The sequence below is a fragment of the Eufriesea mexicana genome, unplaced genomic scaffold, assembly GCF_001483705.2.
Source record: "Eufriesea mexicana isolate 0111107269 unplaced genomic scaffold, ASM148370v2 scaffold1247, whole genome shotgun sequence".
Taxonomy (NCBI): Eukaryota; Metazoa; Arthropoda; class Insecta; order Hymenoptera; family Apidae; genus Eufriesea; species Eufriesea mexicana.
In genome coordinates, this window is record NW_016909379.1 from 313,229 (window position 1) to 325,817 (window position 12,589).

Here is a 12,589-nt window from a genome sequence, read left to right on the forward strand (position 1 = left end):
TAATTTAAATATTAATATTTATGGGAATCTTATCAAATTATAATAAAAAATGTATAGAAAATAATCATTTTCTTGAATAATAGAATTATTGAATTATTGATTGTATTGAATGATATATCGACTAATTTTTGTCATCTCGTGAATCGCTAATATTCCAAATTTTCAAAAATTCCACAAAATATTCGAGATTTTGGTCTCAGTTAAACTCGTATTAATTAACAAGCAGACAATTTCGTTCTAGAGACTGGTTCAGAAAGAGATATCGTGTTTGATCGCAGAGCATGATTTAGGTACTTACGAGATATTAAATAACGCCGGAACCAAGAGGATTTAGAGGGAAGTCATTATAATAATATAACGTTCGGTCATAGAGATTAATTTAGATGGAAGTTTAGAATTATAGCCGTGCTTGGTCTGAGAGAATGGTTAAAGTGAAGTTATCATAGCGGTACTTGCTTTTAGAAAATGGCCTAGGAAGTCACTATGGCGATGCTTGACTCTAGAGCATGCTTTAGAGAGACGTCATTATAGTGGTACGCTATATCCAAAGGGATCAGAAAATTCAGTGATTCGATGACGATTTAATAAAACTGGAAAACAAACGAAATTCCCAGAATTCCAAAATTTACGTAAAATTTATTATTTTTTAGAAAGACGTCATTATAGTGATGCGCTATATCCATAGGGATGTGAAAATTTAGTGATTCGATGACGATTTAATAAAACTGGAAAACAAACAAAATTCCCAAAGTTCCAAAATTCACGTAAAATTTATTATCTTTTAGAGAGACGTCATTATAGTGATGTGCTATATCCAAAGGGATTTGAAAATTTAGTGGTTTGACCACGATTTAATAAAACTGGAAAACAAATAAAATTCCGAGAATTCCAAAATTTATTATATTTTAGAGAGACACTATTATAGTGGTGTGCTATACCTCAAAGGATTTGAAAATTTAGAGATTTGGTGACGATTTAATAAAACTGCAAAATAAAGGAAATTCAGAGAATTCCAAGATTTATTATTTTTTAAAGAGACGTTATTATAGTGATGTGCTATATCCAAGGGGATTTGAAAATTTAGTGATTCGATGACGATTTAATAATACTGCAAAACAAACGAAATTCCCAAAATTCCAAAATTTATTATTTTTTTAGAGAGATGCCATTATAGTGATGTGCTATACTCAAAGGGATTCGAAAATTTAGAGATTTGATGACGGTTTAATAAAACTGGAAAACAGAAGAAATTCCAAAATTTACGTAAAATTGATTATTTTCAAGGATTCCAGATATCTACATACCTATTTGTCTTAACATTTAAACAGCTGCAATCCGATAGATAAGCTGAACTAGATAGTTAGACTATCCTTATTTGTAATGTTCCCGCATCAAACTGTGATAATCAGTCTATGAAGTAACTCGATTTCCCAGAAGCAGAAATCCCTACAATTTATACGGTATACTAAAACTAGTTGCCAGCGGAGGAAATCGCACGGGATTCGAGCTTTTCCGGTTAAATGAATTTAAGCGAGCCCTCATTAGAGGATCAAACTTTTTGATGGCCTCGAAAATTAAGTCCGTTAAAGTGAAAGACACTCCGGAGACTGTAAAATACCCTTTTTGTATTGCTATGTATATATATTACGTTATGTTGCATACATAACGTGACATTTCCTAACTCGCGAATTGCAATTATTATTCCCACTTCACATTTCATATTAGCATATTCTGGTCCAGAAGTACACAATGTTTATATCATATAAACATTATAGATTACTATAAAGTACGTTACATGAAAAAGAAATTTATTACCGAGACATATAACTTTTAAACATTTTAAAAATTCTAAAAATATTCTGAAACTTCCAAAAATTATTGGAGCTGAAATTCAAATTAAAAAATTAATTTTGGTTCCTGAATATTCGAATATTTGATAAATTTGAACAGTCCAAGAATGTGCAAGTAGTGTAATAATGCATTAATTATTATAATAATATTTGGGCACCATTTGCATTAATTCGCTGTACAGGAAAAATATATTTTCGAGAATTTCGATATTATTAGCACTTTAATTTTTACAAAATTAATAACGACGAGGTAAATTTCCAAATCTTCAAGGAGAATTGAATAATTTCTGAAGATGATTGGCAGCAATTTTTAGGAAATTCGATGTTGCAAAAGCATTAACAAAATTCAGCCAAGTCCATAAGGTTTGTAAAGTTCAAGGAAAAGGTCCTTAAACTTCAATAAAAATTCTCGTTTCGAGAGCAAATAAAAGATTCTTAAAACTCCAATCGCGGTTCTTTCTCAAAGTCCGAACAAATATGCTCTGAAATTCAGTAAAAAATCTGCTCCATTTAAATGAAATCCTCCTCCTCCATTGTCTATCCCGTCCATCTATGTATATTTCACTCATCCATCTTCAACCGTGTCCGCGTTGAAATTTAAATAAGGACGAAAATATACTATCCGATCTAACGAAAGAAGCTCTATGAATCCCATAAAGTTCCCTGTCTATTAAATTCAAATGCTTCATCTCCATCTCCCATCGCTCATGAGTGCTAATTGAATACTCCATTATCCCTAACGTCCATTCTACCATATACACGAGTAATAAAACCACAACGAACGCTATAGTTCGCTAAGTTCTACCGCAATAGAAGCTGTCGGAGACTCAAAAGTACTATGAAACAACTGATCACCGATTCTAGCCATGAAGTAGCTCGCCAGCAGCTCGCGAGCTAGGTTCCCCGGTAGCCTAGGCGTTCCCGCGAATAGCAAACTTCTCACTCTGAACACTATTCAATCGGAAAACAATACGTCGAGCAACCCATTCGAGGATTCTGAAGCTGTTCGACTCGTTTACAACGAGATCCTGATGGATTCTTGGGTTAGGACACTTTGGTTCAGGTATAATCACGATATTTCACCGATGTGTGTATGTCAGAAACTCATAGTAGAGCACAGTCTATCTGAGTGTGCATTAGGGGAAGCAAAAGTTCAAAATTTATGTCACTGTTCACCTGTACTTTATAAAGACAAGATCAATTTGTATTTTTCTGACTGTCCACATTGGATGCAAGATGGCGACTGATTAGTATGCCTAATCTATCGTTACGTCGTTAAAAACGAACAACAGATGGTGTCGTTGCTTCTACTATCTAATAGACCTACTATCTAATGAAAATAATTATTTCATTTCATTAATATGGATATAATCAGCTACATTTACATACAGGCTGTCTCATTTAAGTTGTCACCAGAAGATAACCTAACCTAAAATATGAAAAGCTATGTCACCGATTTGGACACCATCGTCAAAATTTGATCACAGTCATCCTAATGCATTAGATACCTAATGGAGATTAGTTCAAGAGTAGGTAATGAGTAATAGAACTGAACAAACGATGAGAAATCGAACATTTCGTCAGCGAGGATTCAGTTCCATTTGAAGACACTCGAGGGACTTTTCAGCGCCATTTTATTCGGCAGTAAATTCTCGAGGTCTTCTTCTGGCAGGTTAACGCGTCGCAGGAGTCAGTGAAGAGTTTTACTAGCGTTTGCGGGACGTTACGAGCGATTTTCGACACGACGATCATCGATTCGCGGTTCCCGCGCGCCGCCATTAAGCGTCGCCGGGTTTCTTACCAGCGCCGCCCCGCGGCTGCGCGCAGAAACAGCCGAACGATCGTATAAATATTCATCGGGCGATTTAAATTCATAACTTCCAACGCAAATCGACCGAGGCGCGTTTTATTTTCTTCGCGCGCGTAGTCACGCGGGCTTGGACGTGGCCGTGCAAACGAGAGGATAATTGAATCCCCATGGGAAAATGAAATTTTCCGTTTCTCTTTGCGGCAAGTAGAGACTGCTGTTGTACCTGTCGCGTCAAAGGGAAAAGTTTGTACACTTTTTAACGGAGATCGCGCGGCTTTCAAATATTCATGACTCTCTCGGCTTAATTTGTTTTATCGGAGCGGTGTCGCTTATAAAATTTTGTATCGGATTGCAGGATTGTCGAGAAGCTTCGATTTTAACCGTGGTTCGTGCTGTCTTGAGAGACTGCAATTCTATAAAATTCTATGCCCTATATAATTTTGACACTTCTGCGAAAGCTTTATTCTTCTTGGACTTAACACTTAATAATAACAATATTGGAAATTGGAAATTTACTTACTATTAGCTTCTTTTTACTGTAAAATACGATAAGTACTTCGTTCTCTTTTTATCAACAAATTTATTTAAATTATCCGAACAGTTAATCAAGGTACACTAAATTAATCATATTTCACATTATTTCTTTAATATTGTATTCTATTAGTTCAATCTAATCTTACTAAAATCCCAAAGTAATCTCCTCCTGACCTCTTACTTGATCCATATATAATTACCTAACCTCCACAAAATTTCCATCATTCGGTTCGGACATTTGCCGCGGCAAATATTGACAGCGCCGTGGCCCGAAGAAACGGGCGTCGAATGCAATCCAAGATGGCCGCCCGAGCCCGAGCGTGCGGCCAGCAGGCGAACCCGTGGCGCCACCAGTCCCGCGTCAAAGAGCCCCGGTGGTCGACTCTAAATTCACCTTTTCCGCGGCGTCGCGTAATTTCAAGGAAGACAAGCTTTGACGGTCGTTCCTTCGGGACACTGGGCTTGATTAAACCCAGGCTAGCTGCCGGTAACAGGTGTTCGCCATCGGCGAGCGTGCTGAATCAACAGCAAACAACCAGCACGATCCCGTCCCGCCGCTGTTCACCGACTTCCGGCCACGTCACTTTCGGCCAACTTATTTACTTTACGGCTTTTCCGCGGCCGCAACGCCGGATGAAAAGGCTCCTGTGAATTTCGCCCGGTGATTTACGCGGCTTCCATCTCCATCGGCTTAAGTTCGTTTGGCTTAATTAGCAGGCGAAGTCGATCTGTTTGCTCTTTGATGCCGGCTTCTAGGTTGCTTGCTTTTAATTTGCCTTTTAGCGACACGCTGTACCGCTTTGTTGGGATGCCTCGCGCAGACGTGTAAGTGAACCAATGTTGTTGATAGGTCTGAACTGGGGTCTATTAGCGAGCTGCATCGGCAGAGACGCGTTTGATGGTGTGGAATCGAATGGAAGATTTGGAAATTCGATTGTGCAGATTATGGCAGCAGATTCTTTTGCTCCTTTGTTCAGAGGTATTATTCGGAACTCGATTCCAGGTTACGAAGATACTCATGGTATTGTAATACTCTACTAGGCTTCTCAGGCAGACATAGTAGCGAAATGCTTTCTCAAAACTAACTTTGGTTCATGATGGTTCTTGCTGGACTGCGATCTTCTACTAGAGCCAAATCTATCATAAGTGGTGAAAGTCACTATAGCACTGAGATCTTTTGTCAAATAGATACTTCATCATAGGTACATCATAAATTTAGCTCCTGTAATACCACGTGATTTATTATCCACGTTTACTTTTTATTGTGACAATGTTAATTAATCTAATCAGCAATTATTAGTGTTTAATTTTTATCCGTAAAAGGAATTAGTATTGAAAACCAATCTTCCTAGAGTAATTAAATTATCACAAACAGTGACGCATGTAGAAATTAAGAAATGATTTTATTTCAAAATTAATTTAACGAGTTACGAAACGAGACTAGGTGTACATATTTTTCAGAGTCAGTCGTTTCAACGTTCTATTCCAATATTTTTCTCATTGTTCAGTAAAATCGCGGTAATTTTGACACGAAAAGAACAGTCAGGCACACAAACGGACCGGCGTAAGAGAGAATAAAAGGGCACAAAACGAGCGAATTTTCCATCGGAGTTGACGCTTTCAAGCCAGATCAAAGCGATATTTACAAAGGTATTTTGCGCCTTTTTACCGGTATCACGGCCATTTGTCGGCCTATATCGGCGCCACAGTGGACGGGGAACCACTGCGAATCCATAGCTAGCGCCATTGATTCCGACATTTTTATCAAATGACAACGAAGTTGAACGTCGCTTTGCCGAACGTGACTAGAATCAAATCATCGGTTTCTCGTCGTGGATCGAGTTTCCTACCGTTCGATATTTCCCGAGCTATAAAATGGCGCACAATGCCATGGAAAACAGACGCCCTCTACCTCTCCTTCTCTCCTTTTGATGGCCCCTCTCGAAGACATCGTCCAATCATCCGCGTCGTTCGACTTCCGTCCTTTTCCCACCTCGTCCTCCCTTTTATTTCCTTTTTTCATTTCCATCACCTTTCTTTTTTCACGCGGGCAATCGACTCTTAAAATTCATGGAACACCGCGTCTCCGCTGGTCGCTATTGTTCCGCCGTGTCCCCTCGTTCTCGCGTCGCGCCGACAGAGGTCTCCACCATCGGAAGTGCATGTCGCGTAGCACAGTGGCGCGTATCTCTAAATCCTCTTTTTCTCTTTCTATTATGATTCCAAGAAAATTTGCAATTAATATACGAAGCAACTTTTAGTGCATTTCACGATGATCTTAGTCAACTATACGAATGGTAAATTATTTATCACATTCATCAAAGGTGCACTAACCTCAAAAATATTTCTTTTCACATTTCAGAAATCTACGTGAAACATATTATTTACATAAATCATTAGCTGATGATTTTAGATATTTAAATAACAATTGGCAACAATTTTCTTATAAATTATTCGCTCCTAAAGATATTACACAATTAATAATATCGGTTCTAAATTGTTCCTCATATCTTCAGTCGCCATTTTACATTTATCTAATTTTGAATACCCTGTTACACTAACTTTCGTATCATGGAATCGTGGTTTCGAATGTTCATTAAAAACGAAATAGGAATTTCTATTTTATACGAATCAGAAAATCTGTCTGCATATTTTCTCTGAAAATTCGAGAGAATTCGCTGTTTTGTTATACTTTTCTCTCTCTGGTCTCTTTCTTTCTAGGTTTCTGCCACCAGTTTCGTCTTTTTCGCGCCAAATTTCGAAACGGGCCAGGGCAGTGCCGGCGATCGATTAATCGGCGACAAGATAGCCGGTTTTTCGTCTGGTCCAGGTCGTGTCTGGGTGCATTGTTTTTCGCACGGGCCAATTTACGATCGACAGCTCGGCCATGTTGCTCCTGCACGACTATCGATTCGAACAGGCGCGATTAGCCCGAACGTGGACGCCCATACGCGGGATTATCCGATGGATTCTTGAGGTTGTTGGATCCCTCGATGAGAAATGCGATCTCCTCGTGTTCCTTTGACTTATAGCGTGGCAGGGAGATTTATGGAGGGGCTTTTTCGAGGCAGAAGGGATGATTGTCTGTCCACTGTCCGAGGGATGTTTATTGACAGTGGCGAGACTTTGGGGTGGTTCTATCTTGGAGACGTTTGAGGGAGATCTGGGGATGATATATTTCTCTTTTTCCATTACAAGCATTTATTTATCTCTCTATTTTCATGTATATTTTATAAACATTTTATTTTCCTATTTATTTATTTATTTTTGGAAAGAGTATTTACTTCTTTTCCTCTTTTTCAGCGGTATTCTTTTGAGTTATTCAATATTCTCGAGTAGAATTCGATATCTGTGGTTAAAAGAGTTACGAAGTGCTTGAATAAATGAATTTTTAGTACGAAGTACTGGTTTTAGGTTCTGTTTCCAAGGAAGCTTTGAGTTTTTAGAGAGGCTGCCTTTTTAGAAGTATTTTTGAAATATTTTTTGATATCTTTATCTCTTTGAATTTTTCTAACAAATTTCAGTTTATTTCCCAGTTTGTAGATTTTTTCGTTCAAAGGAAATCGAGATTTATTGGATCATTGAGGAAGATCGATTTAATGGCGATCAAAGAGTTAAAGTGAGAGCAGTTTAGGAAGCAACACAGAGAAGCAATTCAGTCATTAGTTTGAAACTGGCCTCATCGAGGCCTGATCCAACCACCACGTAGGAAACTAATAGCTTCACGAGTGAAACAATTACGACTTATCGACGCCATTAAGTGTAACGATCAATCCTTCCAATCTCACAAAATTTTCGAGATTTCTAGAAAAATTATTTTAAAAAATATAATTCTTCGCAATTCCAATTCTATCTGTACCATTAATTATTTTTATCTTAAATAAGAAAACTTCTTGATTCGACAATTCGAAGCTAAAAAATATCGAAATGAGTATACTAATAATTATAAAAATCTTGAATTAGAATCAATGACTTTTTTAAAAATCATTAATATATTTTTATAAATTACAAATTAAGTAATTATAATAAATAAATCAAAATTCGAATTATAATCAATGCGAAAATATCACACGAAATTCCTGTGGTAATGGTTACAAAGATTTATAAATATATATGTGTTGGGATGAGTGATTATTACAAATCCAGATTATTATGATAAATGAGTATGCGTGTAATGATTGAGGTGTTGTGTGAATTGTATATGTAATGTAATGCATGAAGGAAGAAAGAAAAAAAAGAGAGTGATTTGGCATAAGTTAGTTGCAATTGAGTGTTATAATAGTGAGAAGACGTGTGAGTATGTGATTGTGATAAATGAATTACATTTCAACCTAATATTTGTATTTGATAATCTTTGTAATTAAACAAATAATTGTTCATATTATTATTAAATTTCATCCACCACTAATTCCAAATTCAACAAAAATTTAGTCAACTTTCCTTTCCTTTGATTAATTAATCTGTTTCAATTTCACGAAACCCAAAATGCCCACTACGCTAACTTCTGCGTCGCAAAAGCAGAGACACCGAGACCGGAAAACTTGGCAAATCAATCACCAATTCTCCAAACGTTTCGGCTAAAATTCCATCTACGTCGCAGGGAGCAACAATCCGAGGTATCCTCCGTCTCTGTATCCATCGGGAAAGAAAATGAAACGAAAAACGAAGCGTTTCGATGGAGAAACGACGCGCCATTGCGATATCATTTCGCGATCAACCCTGCCAGGATGTATCCGGATGTTCGAAGCCGTAATTGCACGTCACCGCGATAAATCCTTTCGTGGAAAGAAATTCCTGATCCGCGAAACGCACTCGGCAATGGTGACAGTATCGTTTCACAAGGATAAAGGGCAGGACACAGATAAATCATGGCGTTTCGTGGACGAGCAGTAGAGCGAAAGGGAGGGTGAGAGGGCTTTGCAGAACTACGGAATCGAGACATGGATGTTTTCGTTTCACCCTGGACTGACGTGCTTTTATCTTCTGGAGGAACTGGAGGACGTTCGCGAAAAATGGCCGAGAGATCCCATAAAAGGTGCCAACGAGAGTCCGGTGTAGTGGTCGCTGATAAATGGTAATATTCAATGCTCCTCGCTAGCTGTATCCCACTTAGGTGTAATTTCCGAATTCGAAATAGATTCTGAACTTTCGTCGGAGAAATGGGAATAATAATTTATTTATTTGACACTAGGTTCACGGAACCCGTTAATTTGACGGAAGGGTTGCTCCAATTATAACAAACTTAGTTAACTTATATTAAGACTGTTAATATAATACATAATTGTTTTTAAATTAAACTAATCGCTAAAAGAAAGGCACGTGGTTTTCTTTATCTGTCAATTTGACAGGTGTCCTTAGAAATAGCTATACAGATAGCCTCCGTGAACCTAGTGTTAAAGAATCTTTAAATACGAAGCTTTCCAGTTAGACCAGGGGTGGTACACTGGAAGAAAGATTTCAACCAAGTCTGTCTAACCTCAATAGCGAGTTTGATTTATTTATATTTTAATTCATTGTTTAAAGTCGTGTCTGTTATTATAGTGACTATTATTATCAACGATTACAAGTTTGTGTCGAGTTTATGGTCTCGTGGCAACCAACGTTCACACATCCATCACCAGAGGGTATCCAGAAGAACCAAGTTTCTTGAACCCTCCTATTTACATATATACAAATTCTAGACTTTTCAATAGTATCTCAGTCCAAGGCAAGGATCTGCTAGGTAGCCTTACTAATGAGTTCACTAGTAGGCCCCAGGACGAAATGCATCTACCATCAGAGAATATCCAGAAGAACCAAGTTTTTTGAACCCTCCTATTCCCATATGTACAAATTACAGACTTTTGAATAGTGTCCTAGTCTAAGACAAGGCTCTGCTAGGTAGCCTTAGTGATGAGTCCAGTAGCATATCCCAGGAAGAAACGCATCCCATCCTTTTCCTTTCCTTCAGAGCTACCCAACCGAAGAGGCCACCTAACCGCAATAGGGATGCAATAATTGACATGAAGTAGAGGAGGAATTCCCCATAACTTATTATGCAGCTGAATCCGTTTTAGATAATGCAGTAGGTCCTGAGTTGTCTTAATCTCCATCAGAATGCCTTCTAAAGAGGCTTTTATATTGCGTAGTTCTCATTCCCTAATGTAATTATTGCAGTGTGTACATTTCAACTGCTAGGAAGTCTCACATGATTCACAAGCTGATGATTTTTCTTTCAAATCATCACCTGAGTTAGATCATACATTTTATTGACATTTTCAACTAATATCGTGGTGAGCATATTTTTGCATAAATAAAGGGGTCAGAACCTATTGGATTGCTATAGCTATTTCAATTCCTATAGGTTTTTAATTAAAAATTACAATTTTATTCATATTTTCGACTAATATCGTGAACTCATTTTTTGCATAAATAGAGGGGTCAAAACCTATTGGATTACTATAATTACCATCAAAATGACGTATATACACCAAACACTAAATTAGTCTTCACCTATCTAACCTTCTGAGCTTACTAGAATGTGTCACTAGCCTTACCAGACTCTAGTTCCCTAGAACATCCTATTGCTATGTCAGAGAGTACACTTTTCTTTTCCTTTCTTTCCTTTTTCCTTCATTCTCCACATCCTCTCCCTCTCTCTCTCTCTCTTTTTCCCTGTTCTTCTTTCTTTATGACTCGTTTCATCGCAATATCACGACATTGGAAAATTTGTAAACTAATATTGACAAATGTCAGACAACTGGACGATAAAATACTGTTTACTCGGATCACAGCGAGGAATCGGCGAATCTCATGCTCCCATTCGCGATGACAATTTCTTATCTGACCAGTCGACGACTCGGGATTCTTCTTCTTCGGAATTTTCGGAAGAAATCCAATTTAAAGTTCACTTATCAGTCAGGGGGTTACTTGTATCTCAGCTAAGGTCCGACCAGCGCGGCTATGAATCCGACAATTGATTGGCGTAACCGGTCTAACGGCACTTCCGGCGGATAAATCAAAGCCGAACATAAATCGCCTGGCTCGATATCCGAGATTCGAGCTGAGGGATGTTTTCTTTCCACGAGATGCTTCTATCTGCGATCTCCTATCGCGAGATTTTGTTGCATCCCGGCTCCAACGCGGGCAGGAATTTATTCCCACTTTCATAGCCGAGATTTAGACTGCGATTCCGTCTGAATAACGAATGAATTTTTAATTAAAAATATATTTCCGGAAGATAAATTTGGGAGAATAAATAGAGCTTCGAAAGACATGTCTGATTAATATTGGGATATTTGAAGGCTTCGCGAGGTAGCCTGCTTAAAGATAATTACAGTAGCCTAATTGGCAAGTGTATGGAGATGGTTAGTTTATAAATTTTGAATATTTTTGGAAAATTAATTTTTCTAAATTTGAGAACCCTCGATACTGTTCTAATCGCGCCTCGTGATTACTATAGGGTTACTTGTAGGTTATACAGGTCAGATATGGCAAGTGTATGGGGATGGCTAATTTATAAATTCTTAATATTTCAATCCATATTTTTGGAAAATTAATTTTTCAAAATTTGAAAACTCTCGATACCGATCTAATCGCGCCTTGTGATTACTATAGGGTTACTTGTAGGTTCTACGGTTAGGTATGACAAGTATATGAGGATGGCTAATTTACAAATTTTTAATACTTCAAACGATATTTTTGGAAAATTAATTTTTCAAAGTTTGGGAACACTTGATAATATTTTAATCGCGCCTCGTAATTAGTATAGGGATACTCGTAGGTTCTACAGGTTAGGTATGGCAAGTATATGGGGATGGCTAATTTATAAATTCTTAATATTTCAATCGATATTTTTGAAAAATTAATTTCTACAAATCGTGTCGAGTTCAACAAATTTCAACTTTCTCTCTAATTTGTAATATTCACAGTAATATCTATGGGTTCTCAAACAAGTTATATTACGAAAAATATTCATTTTATGAAATAAATAACTAATTTAATTTAATATTTTGATTGCCACGAAGATTTTATATAATACACTCAGGGAGCCACGAGAAAATTTCCATTATTCTCAGGATATAATAATGAATTATCAAACAATATGGTACAAAAATTAATGTTTATTAATTATTTCATTATTATTCTATTAATAAATTATTAATATTTTCTATTCAAAGTTCGCTATTTATTTACGTTGCTCAAATTTCCAAGAAATAGTTATAATAAAACAAATAGAAATTTTAAAAATTAATATCCCTGGACACTGGTGACCACCATGGCCCTACTGAGGAGATAAACACCGATCATTGACGACCACCATGACAGTCAACGTGTTAAGGTCCCTGTACGAATATTTCCCCCTCTAGCCTAATTGAAATTTCACCAAAATTATTTTTTTAAATTTTATGAAAAT